This window comes from Alligator sinensis, unplaced genomic scaffold, assembly GCF_000455745.1.
Source record: "Alligator sinensis unplaced genomic scaffold, ASM45574v1 scaffold1719_1, whole genome shotgun sequence".
NCBI lineage: Eukaryota > Metazoa > Chordata > Crocodylia > Alligatoridae > Alligator > Alligator sinensis.
In genome coordinates, this window is record NW_005842507.1 from 114309 (window position 1) to 132919 (window position 18611).

The 18611-nt window shown below is 47.6% G+C and overlaps 1 long non-coding RNA gene across 1 annotated transcript in view; it reads right to left on the minus strand.

Moving 5' to 3' along the window:
- Window positions 1-3231: 3231 nt before the first annotated feature.
- LOC102368973 overlaps window positions 3232-18611 on the minus strand; it is a 19324-nt gene continuing 3944 nt past the window's right edge. The window contains exons 2-3 of the long non-coding RNA XR_324737.1: window positions 11798-12259; window positions 3232-3691 (exon numbers count right to left, since the gene is read on the minus strand). This is a non-coding gene — a long non-coding RNA (uncharacterized LOC102368973). The remainder of the gene's footprint in view (window positions 3692-11797; window positions 12260-18611) is intronic.

Genomic DNA, 18611 nt, shown 5'->3' on the forward strand with positions numbered 1-18611 from the left:
GAAGGTGTGACAGGTGATAAATGGCAGAGAGGAGCGAGTCAAGGAGAAAGGGGGAAGGGAGGGAAGAGCGCGAGAGGGTGCTGGGTGGGAAGTCTGCTTGCCATTATTCACAGCTACCGAGAGCACCCCACGGTCAGCTGGCATCGGCCATCTCCAGTCCTCTCGACAGTGATGAATGGTGGTGCAGATCCTTCCTCAGCACTGCGATTTCACACGCCTGATGGGATCTGCATGAGCCTCTGAGCCCGTGGAACACCTGCCTTGCTGGGCCAATAGTTCAGTGGTGTTCACAGCAAGACGCAGAGCGGTCCAGTGGCTTGGGCATCAAATGAGTGTCCAGATGTGGGGTCTACACCTGGCTCTGTCACCAACCAAGCAGTCAACTCACTGCCCTTCACTTTGGCACCCTCTCCTCCCCACTTTGTCTGCTGTGCATTCAGGCCATCGGCTCTTCAGGGCATGGACTCCCTCTTATCGGCTGTACTGCACCTGGGCCTATGATCCCCACCGGGCCCTTCGCACGATACGCTCTAATTAATACAAATAGGAGAGTATCTCTGGAGCACTCCTCTGCTTGCAATCTTGAGTCGGATAGATATAGCTACACAGCTCCCACCATTTCAACAGACAGGCACTTGACAAACTTCCCCAATGGAGTTACCCATAGGAATCATTTAGCACCAGGGAGGCCACATCTGGAGTCCTGCGTCCAGTTTCGGGTCCCCCACTGCCGAAAGGATGTGGACAAGAGGGAGAGAGTCCAATGGAGGGCAACTAAAATGGTTGGGGGGCTGGGGCACATGACGTACAGGGAGAGGCTGAGGGGACTGGGCTTATTTAATCTGGAGAAGAGAAGACTGAGGGGATTTAATAGCAGTCTTTACTACCTGAAGGGTACCAAAGAGGATGGAGCTGGGCTGTCCTCAGTGGGGGCAGATGACAGAAGGAGCAATGGGTTCAAGTTGCAGCAAGGGAAGTTTAGATTGGATATTAGGAAAAACTCTGTCACAAGGAGGGTGGTGAAGCACTGAACCAGGTGACACAGAGAGGTGGTGGAGTCTCCATCCGTGGAGGTTTTGAAGACCCGGCTACACAAAGCCTTGTCTGGGATAATGTAGTTGGGGCTAGTCCTGCTTGGAGCAGGGGGTTGGACTAGATGCGACCTCCTGAGCTCCCTTCAACCCTCATTTTCTAGGATTCTGTGATTTTGCCTACCGACAGCATGCAGCCACTTCTGAGGTGGAACCATTTTATTCATGCCTTGCAACCCTACACGGATGCATTAATCAGAAATCGCAGGGCCCTGCATACCATTGGAACGACCAGGAGAATCGGCATCAGGCAGACCAGCGGTAAGGGGAGCACGGTGAGCAGTCTAGCTCCCACACAGCTGACGGCAAAGGCCTTGCTGACATGTTTCCAGCAGAGCACATGGCAAAAGGCTCAGAAACACCCGTTTTAATTAAACCTTGACTTCAGACTAGAACTCCCACCATGCCAGGGATGAGGTTGCTCCCCACCCTGTCAGCACACAGAGCACCATACCTGGTAAAAGGAAAGCAGCCAGCTTTCTGCAGACAGCACATTTAATGCTTGCCTGGTTCTCTGATGATCTACAGCACTAAATAGGTGCTTTGTGCTACTGAAGATCAGAGCAGTTGTAACCGTGTGCGCTTCAGTGATTTTAGGCCACCTGGAATGAATGAGAGACGGTCCCTTCACTTCCCGGCTCTTGAAGCATTGCCTGCACTTTGCACTGCTGTGTAGAACTGGATATTTGGGGAGGGGGGAGAAAATGATGTCTATGAAAGGTTTTACCCCAATGGCATCTTTTTTACAGGTCACGGCGCATGATGGATCTAACCCACAGCATCGCTTATCTCCTGGCCCATTGCAAAAGGTCCTTTTTCCCATGCTTGTCTTTAAGACACCACCACTATGTCCTGCATTTCAGCCTCCAAAGCTGCTGCTCTACTTTGCAATGCATCCTTTTAGTGTCTTGTTTTGCCTTGCAGATGGTAAAACTTTTGGGTGGAGGCTTCCTCCTGGAGCGGCAGGGCCATTGCTCTTTCCTCCAGGGCACACGGGTCCACTCCCCACCTCCTTGCAGCTTCTCCCACTGAACAAACTAATTTCTCTTACTTACATCCAGTGTCATCACCATCCAGCTGAATGTTTTGCTATGCATGGAGGTATTTCATAGGGGATGAATCTCCTCACTGCACTTTTTCCACTGGAAACTTAATAGAAACCATGGAGTACAAAAATGGAACATGCCAGATCAAATGCATTGTAGGGGAAAGGGCAGAGAGGTCACAGGAGTTGCAGCAAGAATGAATTTGGTCCCCATCAGGATCAAAAATAATACTTCTCAAACCAAGGCCAAGTTTTCACATTAGGACGTGCAAAGGCAAGTGCTTGTGAGTGCCGACGCACAAGTGTGCTGTTTCTGTGTGGCTATGGGTATATGCATTTGAGAGGAAAGAATTTACATGAGGAATCATGACTTGGCTTTTGCTGAAAGGTCAAGTGGGAAAGAAGGGTTTAATTAAATTATCATCTTGTGACCACTCAGCAGCAATGTTTGAAGTCAAGTTAGGAACAGGGGGTGCTGGGCTGGACTCCATCTTTGACGTTCCCCAGAGGCGTACACACACGCCTGTCTGGACCCCGTTAAAACAATCACGGCTTCAATCCTCAGGAACCAGCCCCCAAAGCCCTTTCGTTAGCAAGTCACGGATAGAGGTGACTGGAGGGGTGCACTGAGAGCGTTTTAAAGCAATTTTGCACATGATAACGATTATTTTTATGACTAATACTAACATGAATCCTTCTCATGACTGTAAGATTATTGCAATATTATTCACATTAAGAGGCTGGGGATCCTTATAGTCCTTTAAAAGCCGGTCCATGTAAGAAGATTGCAGACTATTACCCTAGCTGGAAAACGATTCACTCTTTCGGCTTATGTTAGAGTAGACATTCATGCTTCTACAACTCGAGGCCTCTGGTTCAATTCCTGCTTCTTAGAGGCAAAAAGTAGATATACAGCGATCATACCACCACTTCTCCAGGGCAGTTGAAGAGGGAACCCGGTCTGTTAAGAACAAGAGTGGCCAAACGTCCTAACCCTTCCAGCCACCAACCAAAATTTCAACCCAGCCAAAAGCCACAGGACGCAACACACAAAGCCCATTTCCTAGTGTCAAAAGATTAGAACAGCTAGGGAGGAGGAGGAAGTTTTTATTTAACTACTGTTATTTCTTTGGTAACTGCATGTCAGCTACCCAGGAGCCATATGCTATTTGCAAGCTGCAGCTTAGCCACCTTTAATATAAAGGACCAGGGATCAAATTTGGCCCCTTCAAGTACTCTGCAAGTTCCCAAAAATATGTTCACCGGAGTCTAGGATTTAGGAACCAGCCTGAAACTAGGCAGTGCGGTATGGATCTAGCTACACTTTTCCTGGATATCTAAAAAACATTGTTGTTTGGTATCCAATTATTCCTGTCTGGTTCCTTAAAAAGGGTAAAAGCCCCAACACTAGGAGAGTAGGAGTCTTCATGCTTCAACAAGAGGTAGGTAGGTAGGTAAGAGGTTTCTCCGCTGCTCCAAAACAGGAATGAAAGATCCAGGCAAGGATATTTGTGGGTAGTATCTTTTATTGGATCAGCGTCAGGGTTGGGATAGACTGAAAAAGAACGAGCTGCATTCAAAATCTTGTCTAAGTGCATCCCAACTACACAGTCTGTCCAATAAAAAACAATAAATAAATACATATCACCCACAAAAATCCTTGCCTCTTGCATAGTTCCTGGACCGCCCCAATTGCCATATCACTCCAACGCTACCAATAACCGATCCAGAAATTTTCATCCTGCCCAAAACCTATTTCTGATCATTAAATGTGTGCATTTTTTTTTCCCCATTTCTAACACAGTCATTTCTCCCTGACTTCCATACCAAGTCAGAGAAGAGAGCGCCCTGGTACAAGAAGCCTTCAATACTTGCAAGACAGATGTTTTAATCTAATCGATGCTAAGTACCGGTATTTATCATGCCATGTTAGCATTATTAATAGCATTAAGTGGTGTGCAAATATATTCAAAGGGGCTCTCGGATCTGTAGTGAGAACATTGGAGTAGCTGAGCAGCCTAAAGTGATGGGCCAAGTACTTGACATTAGGAACAGCGCGTTCCTCTTCAGCTCACTTAAGCGCCGCCATGACCAGAAACTCAAGTCTGTAGTTGAACTAGACCCAAACCTTTTCTAGAGGCTTGGACAGTTAGGTTAACTGTTTTTATTACCATTGCTTGTTGCATCTCGTGCCACCCAGAACCTGAAGCCAATGTCCCCAAACCAGCAGGTTCTTGCAATAGGTCTATCCCAGCGTCTCCCACCCAACTGGGTTGCTTTGATCCCAACCTGCTGACAGTTTCCAAAAATTATAAGTGAATTATTGTCATCAGCACTCCCCCACCACGTTTCCGTTCTCCCCCCAGAATACCAAGATGGGTTGCAAATGCTGAACCTCTGCTATCCAGCCTTGCCCCCAGCAGGTGGTACTTCACCCAGCCATTGCTCATGCCAGCTCCAAGTTGCTTATCCTGTCATTGTTCATATCCTCCCTGGTAGGAAGGAAGAGCAGCCTAAGGGTGCAGTTGCTAACCTAGAACCCAAGATACAAGTTAAAATTCCCTACCCCGCCACCGACATCCTGCATGAACTCGAGCAAGTTACTTAGCCCTGTTCTGCAGGACCCGTGGAAGAAGTGTGCAATTGTTATGGCTTCCAAAGTACTTTTTAACCCACATCTGACATGAAGCCTTCCTGCTGCCTCTCGAGCGCACTGTTCAATGCAAGAATTCAGTTCCTGCGGTTCCCGTTGGATAATAACCACTTGGACTTAAAAAAAGGAGCCTGACAATGTGACCCACCCTCCACTGGATAATAACCACCCAGCAAAGAGCCTTAAAGAAGGGTGCTGACAACATGAGCACCCACCCCATCTCCGACTTTATGGTGCCTGGGTTGCATCAGCAGACTATCCCAGCCTGGCGATCTTTGGGTGGGGAGGACAGAGCAGTGTTTGAAGGATGGAGCCCACTTCTATCCTTAGAAGATGAAGAAGTCAGAGAGCTTCTAGGACCAGGCAGCTGCAGTGAACCAACGGTACCCATTTTCCCCTATGTAGTACAAGCAATGCTAAGGGCACATCCTGAGCAGATAAACCAGACCCAGGAAACACTGGCCATTTTGTTCTGGCTCTGCTTTGAAGGATATGATAAAAAAAATAAATTAATTAATAGATAAAAATTAAAAGAATGTAAAAACTAGTCAGAACCAAATGCAGGACAAGAGGCTCTGGGAACATATTTAAGAAACATTCCCTTTTCCTGAGAGATTGATGACTATCTTCAACACCACCCAAAACATTTCTACCAGGGGTATACATTTTACCCGCTCCTATAAACTCCTTTGGGGTTTTCTCCACTGGGAAAACCGTGGCAAAATTCACAGCGTGTTGTTTCACATCTCCTTTGCGGAAATCAGACTGAACCCCCAACCATTGCATGAAGCTGTTGAAAACTAGCTAAGGAAGCCATTGGCTGGAGACATTAAGTGCACCAGAAGAATAGAAAAGCAGATTGGGTAGGAGCGTGCCTTTTCTTCCCATTAAACCGAAAAGATAGAGAAACAGCCAGCCTCATGAAACGCTGGACATCTACCACCTCCCCAGTTAAAAGTCCTGGATGTGTAGTGTAGGTCTTCCTAGGTTATGACCAACGTTGGATGGGGACCAGGCTTGGTTCCCATCCAACGAGGTCAGTTATGGTGCGTTACTCAATTATGTATAGGAACATGCTAAAATAAGCCAATGGCTTAGACTTCAGCAAGTGGTTGGTCATGAGTAAGATTTAATCAAACTGTCTAAATCCTACCAGAGGAAAGGCAATGGATAATAACTTGGATGTAAACATAGAAAATCCTGCAGACCCATCTCTGTCAAGTCCATGCAAGAGTAGACAAGAAATAATTTTGGTTTTGACAAAAAAATAAATAAATAAATAAATTTTAAAAAGTGGCAATTCATCTCCTCCCCCTGTTGAAAGAAAAGGGGGGTGGAGAGGGAGAAGAGGAAAGAAAAAGCTGATTGTAATGAAAATTAATTTGAAAAACCTAAGCAAAGATCCTTGATGGTGTTGAGGCTTCCTCTCTCAGAGTTTGCAGAATGCTTCTGACCGGCTTTTCAAATTAAACAAATACATTTTATAAACATCTATCCTTTTTTAAAAACCTTTAAAAAGGCCCAAATCAGAACAACAGGCTTTGATTGTTAGCTAAATGAAATGCTTCAAATCAGCGCAATCCAAAATGCTTCCAGAAATTCATTTTGCAGGAAATTTAAATAAACAAACAAACCAGCCAGGCTTCTGCTCCATTTTGAGATAGTAGAAAAACTGGAAGCCGGCCCCCAAAAGAGAAAGCCTGGTTCCCATCCAACATTGGCCATGTACGGGCAGGCCATAACCTGGATGTATAGGGTAGGTCCTCCTAGACCTAACTGGGGAGGTGGCAACTGGGGGGAGCACTATCCCAAAGTAACTATCATATTATCCCACTGGCCCCAGCCCATAGCGGGGTGCAATCCTGGTAGTTCATAAGTATTCGATCAGAGTGCCTAATAATGCTGTGCTAACTGAAGCTGGCTTTAATTAACTTTGCAACTGAGCTTAAGTGCTAATTACAGAAGCTGAGCTGCCAGGTACCTAGGACCACTACAGGGAAATGCACCTCCATTCCCTCGAAGCACGCTCTGCAGACTCCTGATGCCTTGAATATAGCTGGATATCCTGCTATATCCCGGCGCCCTGTATATAGCTGGATAATAGCATATTTTCTCATATGCAATACACCACCCCTCCCCACCCCCCAGCTGCTGGAAATTGCAGTGCATATTACATGACAGAAATACGGCCAGAGCAATTTCTGCCCCTTCCTGGAAAAAGTGGAAGTAAAATCTGCCCACAACAAACAGGGAGCAGAACATGCTTCTTAGCTGCTGCTATATGGTTACTTCCAATGGAAGATGTTTCTTCCCCTTCATTTTACTTTTCAAGAAACAAGGTGTGCATTATATTTTTCTGCATACGTGCTTTGAAATATGGTACTTGCTAAAGTTTACGAGCCTTTTAGCTGTGCCGTATGCAGTTTATAACAAAAATCACCCTTCTCACTGGTGTGTTGCTCTTGGGAAAAGCCATGCTTTATGGCTAGATCTTTGAATACAAGGAAGCAAGTTGCAGAAGTTCTGGCAGAGAAGAAGTCAAAGTCTTTTGACAGGTAAGCAGCAGTCCTAAACCCTGCTAACCAGAGCAGGTGTCCCTGGGAGGAATGCAAGGAAACCCACAGACAGCAGGCACCTCATGGCTGGAGGAGCAAGTCGCCAAGAGTGGATCTGGGAAGAAACCAGACTAGAAGCTGGATGACGATTGTAGGTAGAGATGTTTCCTCTTCTTGCCCCAGGGCTGCTTGCCACTCCAAGTAAAACTAGAGGCTTGACCCTTTGGTCAATTAGTTATACTCCACTGACAGCTGAATTCAGTGCAGACGGGTGATCTTCCATTATTCCCAACCAGCCTCTCATCAACCCAGGCAGAAGGGGTCTGCAACACAGACCTACAACAAGTCAAGTGTTTCCCTGATGCTGAGATGTCTCAGATGACTGCAGAGAGTTTCCCCAAGAGATTTAGGACTGTTGCATGGGCCAGCATTGAGCAGAAGGCACAGAGAGCTCCTCAAAAAGGAAGATCTTTCAGTCTTGGGCTAAAAAAAAACAAAAAACAAAAAAAACCACAGACTTTTTCCCGTAACATCAGGCATTTCTCCAATGATATAATTTGCATTCCAGTCCCGCATTACTGAAGGCACTGGGAAATTTGCCAATGGTTTTGAAGGACATTGTATTGGGCTCTCCCTGAATAAATAGCCACTGCTCCCCTGCCCAATATAAAAAGGTTGTATTTTAGATCCAAACGTGGATCTAAAATACAAGCCTATCAGCATATAGCACCCCTGCACCTACATTTGTAGGAAACAAAGGTGCTGCAAGTACCTGTGCACACTGTTATATACTCACTAGCGCATCATGTGCTGGTGTACTAACCTGTATGTGATCATGCCATGTCTATTGGTTATTTTATGTTTATACGTGGACTCAACTGTAAATAATCACTAAAAGGTTGGAATGAAAGTGCAGGCTCAAATGAAAAAGGGGCAAAAGGAAAAGCTCATGGGGGTAACATTGAAAAAGAGAGAACTAGAAGGAAAATAGATGTTCTTGGGAAAGTCAAGGTGGCCCGGTGATGAGCAAGGCAGGACTCCTGGGTACAATGCCTGGCTCTGCCTTGGCCAGATCATTTCCTTTCTCTGAGCCTTCATTTCCCCACATGATTTTTTTTTCATCTATCCAATAAGCTCCTCAGGGCAGGGACGGTCTCTCCCTACAAGCGTGTACAAACCCAAGCCCAATAGGTTCCCCGTATCGATTAGGTCTTCACAGCACGTCTGCCACACCAATAACAAATGTCACACAACGTATTTAAATCTAAGCATTCGTTGAGAGGAGTAGACCAGACCTCATCAAGAAGCGATAGCCAGCGTCCTGCAAGTTGGGCCCATGGCAGATCCACCCCCCTCCTCACTTCACCAGCAATCTGCAGGAGCCCCAAAATCCACAGTAGTTTGCAGAACGAGGGTCTGAATTAAACGGTCTCCGGCGATGGCTGAAGCTTCCCCCCACCAAGCTCATTGTGATTGTGATCTTTAAGGAGTCGTTAGCAGAGACGATAATAACAGGAGGGCCTGCCTGGTGCGTGATGCTAGGTGCAGCATGAACACAAAACGAGGACACCGACCCTGAAGAGCTTAATGTCTCAACACGGTTCAACCATGAGCTGAATGCAGCCAGGGTTTTGCAAGGACGTGTTTACTGAGCAGCTGGCACAGAAGATGTAAGGCCAAGAGGAACCAAGGGAGGTCAACTCCAACCCCCTGCTCAAGGCAGGAACGTCCCTGGGTAAGCCTTTCCACACATGTGCATGGCTAATCTATTCTTTAAAAAAATTGCAACCCTCTTGCACAAATAAGCCTCAAGAAAAAGCCAAGCACCAGGGCCATAACTGCCCCCAAAAAAACCTTATCATGCCATGGTGCCCTCAAACACACCGCACTGCTCCGTGCAGGCTACCTCCTTGCACCGTGACCGAGCAAGGGAGCTCTGCTCCGTCCCATTTGGGGTAGCTTGTGTGGCACCATATGGCGTATCCGAGGGTGCTACTACGTGACATGGTAGGATGGTGAGGTAGACACCCCTGAAAGTCCCCATGAGGACAAGCCCTTAGTGGTCTTGTCCCAGCTCACGAAGTATTGATAAGCTAGAAAGCTAAGACCTTGACCTTGACCCAGTATCATCTGGGAAGCCAGGACAGAGGTGATGCGTTCCAGGACAGCCTGCACCGCCGAGAAAAAACACCGCCGCATTTTGTATTCGCTGGCATTTCCTCAGCGCGGATGGCTTCATGCCCAGGCATCAATGTCTAGGTTAATAACTGAAAAATGCAGTAAAACATCCTCAACGTACCTGACTCCTTGAACTTTAGCAGCTTGGCAAAAGCCTTGAACACTGATGAAATACTGCAGGGAGATTTTTTATTACCGCTGAAACACTCCGTTAAACACATAATTGTATTAATTTTGAACAAAAACAGGTTTCTGGACGTCTCTGCCTTTATTATGTTAAAAGGGTTGGAACAAGTTCTGCTTTTTGTTATTTTAATTTGCTGTTAAGCAAACAACAGCCGCCGAGCGTTATTAGAGCCATTTAACAAAAGGCAGGATGGGTACTCGGTTAAAAAAAAAAAGACTAAGATCAGTCGGTAAAAAAAAAGGTGGGGGGAGGGATATCACAAATGGTCAACCTTTATAAGGTTCCAGTCAAAATGAATTTATAAAGCGTTAAGAAAAGGTCAACCTGGTGCTATAGATTAGATCGCCCAGCAGATCAGTAGGTGGTCTGCAAGCGGGGACTGATGTGTTTGTAGTCATCTATACAATACCTATTACTCAAAGGAAGTATAGCCCGGCAGCTCAAGCAGGACCCAGGGCCTGTGGGGAAGCAAGTTCAAATCCCTGCTCTGCGACAGGGCTCCTATTCCTGTATATTTATGATCGGTGCCTTAGTTGCACCTCTGTAAAACAGAAACACTAGCGCTTCCCCATCGCACAGGGCTGTTGCAGGAATAAATGCATTACACATTTAAGAGTGCTCAGAGACGCTGGTAACAGGCCCCAAAAGCAGATTTCATTAACACGTGCATGGCATCTATTAACTATAATACAGCTGAGGGAACTGGGCTTATTTAGTCTGCAGAAGAGAGGGGGATTGAATAGCAGCCTTCAACTCCCGGCCGGGGGGCTGCAAAGAGGATGGAGCTGGGCTGTCCTCAGTGGGGGCAGATGACAGAAGAAGCAATGGGCTCAAGTTGCAGCAAGGGAGGTTTAGGTTGGATGTTTGGAAAAACTCTTTTACTAGGAGGGTGGTGAAGCTATCTGGTAATCTAAAGAAATTGTGGACTCTCCATCCTTGGAGGTTTTTAAGGCCTGGCTCAACAAAGCCTTGGCTGGGATGGTGTAGTTGGAGCTGGACCTGCTTGGACAAGATGTGACCTCCTGAAGTCCCTTCCAGCCTGAATTTTCTGTAATTCTATAAGCGAAACCTTAAGGGCAAGCACAACCACGATGTCTAACGGCAGCTCCATGCTCCCATATACTGCCACATCCAACTTGCTCGATTGTCAGGTCTCCAGCGTCATACCTTGCGCAGCTCACCCCCTAAACTCCCCACCATCACCGCCCCATAGACACCATCACCAGCAGCATTTGGATCCTTTAACTTCTCTTGACCCCTCTCTGTAAGAGGCCAGGGGTGGGCCAGCAATACTGTACATCCCTGCATTGACAGCTGTGCCTTCTCACGTGGCTCAGATGCAATGCTACAGCCCAGCAGAGCAGTCCACTTTAGCTCTCCCATGTTTCATAGCATTGGAGCTGCACTGACAGTACAATTAGGGTGGAAAATTAACTCTGCTGCAAGGTGCTTCTCAGGGAGCCAGAGGCTGTCGGCACCTCAGAGATGATCAGCCCTTTGCAGGGGTTGGCTCCCATGGGAGGGACAGGCTTGCAGCAGGTTCCTTGCAAGATCCAGCAGTCAGCGCCGGAGCCAGCAACAGAGCCGAGGGCGCAGATTGCCTCCATCACCCCCCAGAAACAGAGCACACAGGGTCAGTCAGAGGTCCCCCCAAAATCATGAGGCTGGCCCTTCTTTTGCAGCAATGGGCTGGGGGAGGACGGGGACGACTCCATCAGCTCCAGAGCAACAGCTAGTGGATGCCAGGATCCAGCCCCAGGCATTTCAGAAAAGATAGTTCGTTCTCTTGGCCTTTCCCAGACCATGTGATGCTAAGGTTACACACCAACAGGGATCCTGGCTCAAAGATGGGGCGAGAAGTCTGTGCAGGGAGCGGTGGAGTGACCGTCAGGTTTGATGGCTAACCAGGGTTTCCTCCCTTCCCTCCAGAGCTAATTTTACAGGCAGAACCAGTACCAGGTGCTGCACCCAGGCCCCTTGATATGTCAAGCTGGCATTTAACAGCATCTCCCCATCCACAGCTGTTTAAAGTAGGCACCCCCCACACGCACCATCACCACATCCCCCCTAAAAAAATAAAACAGCTACCTTCTGGAGCCGGGTCCTTTTACTGCTCCAGTCACGCTCCCACGTGAAGGCAGACAGGGCTGTGGTTTCAGCAGATGGAGATGCCCTGCTCCCTTATAAATCTGCGGGCAGCTGGGAGCCTCGGCTCACCAGGGACCGACTTGCCAGTGTCTCTGGCTGACAATAGCATCCCGTCGCGGGGTGCTCAGAAGTACAATTCGATGTGCTTTTCCACCCAGCTTCTTGCACACGTTTGCTCAGCCACTGATTCTCCCTCGGACACATCCTCCCCGTCTCTTCACCCCAAGGGAGCAGCGTGCCTTGTTTGTCCGGGTTGCCAACTCTCGCAGCAGGCGACCGCCACGCACAAGGGACGTTCCTCATGTCATCTCTCAGGAGCGCGCCAGAGCTGGGACTTCGCCATGAGAGCGATTGTTCATCGAGGCGATCTCGGGCACCCAGCTTGCTGTCCGAGGTGGAGTCCTGCAAGACAACCGAGAGACTGGTTCTGACCCCATCAAAACTTCTGAGCAAGATGGCACATCTCTTTCAGCATGCAATAACATGCCGTCAACACCTGTTGGATCTTACCACATGTTTAAGAGCTTTTCTGAACTGGAGGCCTTCAGGGCTACATAAGCAACCGCACAGGTCAGAGAGAAACAAGCTGAGAGATGAAAGGCTCCAGTGAAATCAGTGTGTAGATGCTCAAGCTTATACAAGTGCTTTAAATCCGCCTCTTCTGGGTTGTGATCGGGCACACAGATGATGCAAAGAGACTGTGGGAACTGGCTACAGTAAGGAAGCAACTTAAAAATCAACCCCACTGGATCTAAATGTTCCTCGGGCGTTTTTCACAAGCGAAGTGACCCTACCTGCAAACTGTGAGCAACAGCCCAGTCCCTCACATCAGGCAGCGCATCGAGACAAGTTTGCGATGAAGACCACTTCTGGCCATCTCGCTAGTAAAAAAAGAAGAAAACTATTTTTCCTTTGACCTCTTTTTGGCACCTAAGGTCACTGCCACGCTAGAAACCAACGTAGTGGAGGTTCCAGGAAGGTCCAGGGGACCTGGGTTGGTATACACCACTGACCTCTGTTAGACCAGGCCAGGAAGGACTCACAACCACCCAACAAGCATGTGTTTTTTCATTCCCCATAAACACGGCCAAATGCCAAAACAAAGTCGGGTCTGTGCCCACCATAGGTTACAACTCGCCTCTCAGTGCCGAAAGCAGCCTATGACCACTACCACCCATCGTGTTTGAAAGAGCCCTACAAAAAGCCACAACTCTCAGCCCTTTCCAGGGAAGACCTGACCCAGCTAGGGTGGGATAATTGTATAGGGCTGGCTACCATCAGACTCCCCTGCCTCTCAAAGGGGCAAGTGACCTGATCTCACCGAAATCCAGCTGCAGGGGCAAGGCTAAAATCAGAAGCTGGAGAGGAAGGGCTGCAGAGACAATCTGCACTGCAGGCAAGATGCACGCAGGTTAAACACCACTGTGATGCATTATGCAGCATCACAGATGGAGGGTGGACTGATCCCTGAAAGTCTGACCCTAGAGAAAGGTACAGAAATATATCTATATTTATACATCTATATATAGACCCTACCCCCCTCCCCTCCACCACAAGTTCCAAAGCTAATTAATTCTACATTAATTATTTAGGGATAAATTTTAAAGCTGTTCATAACAGCCTAATTCCCACTGGTTTCCCTGAGATATAAAGGACCTAACTGCCTTTACAAATTTAGACACTAGTCCTTACCACTGACATAGCTTTGGCAGAGCATGAGTGCTTGCAGGGCACCAAGGACACAAAAATACTTCAAACAGCCCTAAACCAAGTCAGATATTGCCACCGCCAGCTCTGAGAAAGGCAGCATTCGCTTTCCCATCCTGCGAATGGGGAAACCGAGGTACAGGGGAGCATGCCCAAAGGTTAAGCTGTTTTTAGGCTGCTTCGCCAAATAGTGTCGAGTGGCTCATAGAGAACAGCCCTTGCACAGAGCTCTGTGCCAGCAGAAGAACACAACTCTGGCTATACAGAGCAAGAAGGCAATGGGGGCATGTCAAGGATATGCTGTGTGTCATGGCCTAGGTTGTGCAGTCTGGGAATCAAGACTCCCTACAAGTTAACCAGCTGCTAAGCCAGGGCCAAGGGGCTGAGGATCAAGCAGCTGCAACTGGCTCCCAGCTGCCCTCCATCTTCACTAGGTCCCAGCCGAGCCCTCCACCTCTTAATGAGGATCCTACTCCCAAGGGATGCAGGGCCAGAGCCTCTGCTGATGTAAATCAGGGAGGTTCGGTGGAGCGGGGCCAGGCGACACCACTCGAGCATCTGGCCCAGTGCCTTTAAAGGCCTTCCAAAATGGGTTTCTCATTGAAGCTTTTCAGAACAGCTCCTGGTTCATCAGAAACATGTCCACTATGGAAAGCACCCGACGGGGTTTCCATTTCCCGTTGAACAACGTGTGCGCGTGCAAGTTCCTTGTCGTTTCCTGGCCCGGAGGTGGTATCCTGTGCCGGGGAACTACAGGCTCTCTCCGTTTCCCCTACATTGCCTTGACAACTAAACCCGAACTCCGGCACTCGGAGGCTTGCCTTTCCCCAGCATGCAGGGAGGAGAAGGCAGGCAACACCGAGCCCCGTGCAAACTCATGAGACAGCCCTGAACGTCCCCGGCGGTAGCCGGGCTGGGAGCTGAGCGCAATGCAAGAATCTGCCCCGGCAGGCATCTCCCCGCCCTGAACCACAGGTGCTTACAAGGGACGTGTTCTTAAAGCTGTTGAGAGAGAGACCCCTTTTTCTTCCTTTCCTGGGGGTATTCAGCACTTGAAAATCATTATCAACAGGGGGAAAGAAATTCCTCCTTTCATTCTCTAAAATTAACATGAGTTGCTCTAAACGCTCATTGTACTGTTTCAATTTTTCACACACCCTGGAGTCTAACTATGACAAGGGGAGACACAGCAGTGGTTATGACCCAACTTTCTGGCTAATTAAGAGCCTTGTCAAAGAGAAGTCTCTCTCCCCGGAGAGCCCAGGGCAGGAAATGAGTGACTTCCCATGACATGCGAGCCAAGCTTGAGGCTTGTCTGCTTCCTTCAGCACTCACTGTGCAGCCAGCCCCTGATTTACAAGCTAGCGCGGAGGGAAGTGTGACCACCCTGCCGGCGAGCACGTGCTGCAGCAGAAGAAGGGACTGGCACTTCGGCCAGGTTCAGAGAAGGGCGTGCAAGAAAAGATACCCGGGAGTGATGGGGCACCAGATTTAGAGGCCAGAGCCCCCCCCGCCCCCTGTCATTTATCTGAGGTTTGTTACATAAAACCAATCTACTCCCCTTCCCCACCAAATACAATCAGGAAACCTCTCCCCTTGGCCATTCTGGAGCTCTGCTTTTGGAGTTAGGAGGAAGCAAGTCAACAAAACATTTAAGCAAGTGCTTCACTTGTCATTTCAATGGGTGCAAAATGCAATCTTAAAATTAAGCATGTAGTTCAGTGCTGTGTTCAAATGGAAATGCAAAACTCTAATTCAGAGATGCTACCTTTTATTAGGCCAGCTAAGAAATGGCAAAAAATAACAATAATAATAATAATAATATTTTTTTTTTCCTGCAAGCGTTCAGGCATGTGCACACATGCCATTTTTCAGGCTCAGGGAAAATTATAGATGGTAAAAAGTCCCCATAGATGGAAAATAAACTTCATTTTAATGCAAAGGAAACTGAAGGTGAAGAAAGAAAAGACGTGAGCCATCATCCCAGACTATGTTAACCCTGAACCCCAGGCTATCAAAGGATGTGTGCCTATTTCAGGCAGGATTTTACAATTGGGACCGTCTCAAGGTTGAGGCCATTTCCTCATCAGCACCATGTTCTTCCTCCTCGTGCACTTCTCCCATGAAAAGAGAAAGCAGCTCGATGATCCTGCCGCGGGGGTTGGTTGTGTTCTTAATTACAAGGGTTGTAAATCAGAAATAACTCCTTTGAAATCCATAAAAGTTGTGTCAGAGGCTATGCTGGTAGGAGTCACGGTCAGGCCTCCCATTGTTAGTTTGAGTTTGTTTGTCCTACAGGAGCACCCAAAGGCCCCCTCGGAAAAAGGGACCTGCTGCACTAGGTGCTGCACAAGCAGATGCTTAGAAACGCTGGGTGATGTCTTTTAAAAAGCCCCCAAGAGATTTAGGAGCTTAAGCCTCATTGAACATCAGTGGAATTGAGGGACCAGGTCCAGATAAGCAAATCAGGCTCCATAAATGAGACTTAGCACCAATAAGTTGGAATGCAAAGGTCCAATGGCACCTAAACTTCAGCTCTCACACATGGGCAGAGCCAACAGGAACCTAGATCCTAGCTAAGCTCCATCGTAGGATCTGATCTGGAAGGCAGGCTCAGCCTAAGCACACCTAACACACACCAATGGGACTACATTCAGGGCGAAGTGCTGGATTCAAGACCCCACTTGCAGGGATGATTTCTGACTGTTGTCCCGTGACCATCTCATGTCAAATGCATGACGACTAGTCCAGGCAATAGGGACTAGAACATGGTTTTTTCCCCCTTTCCATCTGCACAACTAAGCTCCGTCTTGCTGGCCCTGTGCATCGGGGATGCATTGCACACGGCTGTTTTCAGGAGACAGGGATGGTGGCCATACACAGACTGGTCTCCAGCTTGCCCGTTAGGGTGCTCTGCGACAGGATGGGAGATGCGGGCTTGAATCATGTCAGGCTGAGGGTCTTCCACATCCTGGGCGAGTGCCCTAAACACAATGCCATTACACAACAAGCGAGTGGCACTATCACCTTCCCATCTGGCTATGCTTACTGGAGACACCGACTGTGGCAGATGGAGTTTTTTCTGACCTCCATGTCGCCCACCAGACCCAATTAATTCAGACTCCCAATTAGTTTATGGGGCTGCTGGAGCAGGGCTGTTCTGGATCATTTCTTCTTACTTAGGCACCTACATCCTACTGCTAAATTCCCTTTAGGCACCCAAGCCAGACATCTGGACCTCTGCTCTGAAGAACCTGCACTTCAATATGATCCAGAACACATTGACATTGATAGGAAAAGCCCCGCTCATTTCAGCTGGTATTGGATTGAGAGGCAAGAGATGAAGGGAAAGGCATAAGCCTAGACACGAGAGCTCCCCAGACCCATACACAAAACCTGGAACTCAGAGGAAATGTCCAGAGACATTTGTAAACTGTGGGTCCCTCCTTCATAGTTGTCCCATCCTGCCGGTCGATGGGTCTCGGCTGCATTCTGGCCAAAGAAGAAAGCACCAAAATACCAAGAAAAAGGGAAGTTTTCCCAACCTAGTTTAAGTGTGGAGTCAGTGGCTCTGCACAGTTTAGAAAAGCAATAGGGCTCTAGCCTCACATCACATCCAAGCACCAAGGCGTTTCATGCAAAACAGCTGTAACTTCTAGATCCAACTAATATCTGCTTTAATAAACTTTTCTGGCCAAATAGTTATATCCTGAGCAAGGAGTAAGTTTTTGATGGGACCTTGAACATGGTCTGCAATCCGGGTGGTTGTGTCTATCTATGCTCTTTACACAAACCGTCATGAAAAAGCCACAGGTACCTATATAATTTTAAGTGCTGTATATACCAAAATGCATGCTAGGCCTAGCTATACTTACTGTTGCCCTGGCCAGTTTGGGGCATTTTGATGTCCTGAGGCAATATGTGCTATGGTGTCTGGCTATTTCTTCTCCATGTTGTTACTGGATTTTAGTTTCACTTGTACATAGGACACACATGAAGAAAAGAAACACATTATTGGAGTTTTGGTTCTGCACCAGGCTTTTAAAGTTAGCCAACTATAAAAGGTATCTCTATTTCTGCTAGCCCAAAGTTTCATGAACTCAACACTTCAATGAAGTCTGAAATGGGTTAAGAGAGAGGAAAGAATAGGTCATGTTATTTTAGGATTTTTTTTTTTTTTTTTTTTTTTTTTTTAAACTTAACCTTTTGCAGCCCGACAACAGAGCACACTATTATTGGGGAGGAAATTATTTTTCCATTTGTCATGTACAACCATCTGCCTCACTCCACCCATCTCGCTGATCCCATGGCACACCATGATAAATGTAGATTGTGAGCATGAGGCCAACCTGATCTCAGCTGCTGCGATTCATTCACAATAACATTTGAAAGATTTCTTGGGCCAAACCACACGTGGATCCAGTCCCCAGTGCCGGGGGGGTGGGATGCCACATCTTCTCACTAAGACAGGACCCTGCCGTGGAGAACCAGCGTCCTCCAAAACCTGCACCATCTCTGCCTGAAGCTCATGACATCAGGCCCAGGAGTCACACCTGCAGTGGATCTGGATTGTGCCATCCTGAATCACCACCAAAGCCCAAACTGTATTTCAAGTACCATAATCTCTCGCAAGCCACATGTGCCTCCCCCCCACCCCCCCAAAAAAAAAAAAAAAACCAAAAAACTAGCTGTGGTAGAGTATAAATGGTAAGTGAGGAAACACAGTACCAGCAGTTTCTGCCAGACAAAAAGTACCTCTCCACATAAAGAATTAAGCAGAGTTGGTTCCCTAGCTGCTATTACTACAAGAAAACATCTTTTCCCCCCCCTTTTATTCCATCTTCCAAAAATTAAGATACGTATTTTATGGTGGGGTGTGTTGTGTGCAAGAAAAGTACAGCAACAAGTATTTTAGTCCCTGTTCGACTCCCTCCATTTCCTCCTTTAACCTTCAATAGAGAATAAGTCACCAAGCACTGGTCTCCCATATCCCTGGCCCAAGCCTGGCTAATGAAGAGGGGGTACATCTACAGCCATCCTTTCTTTC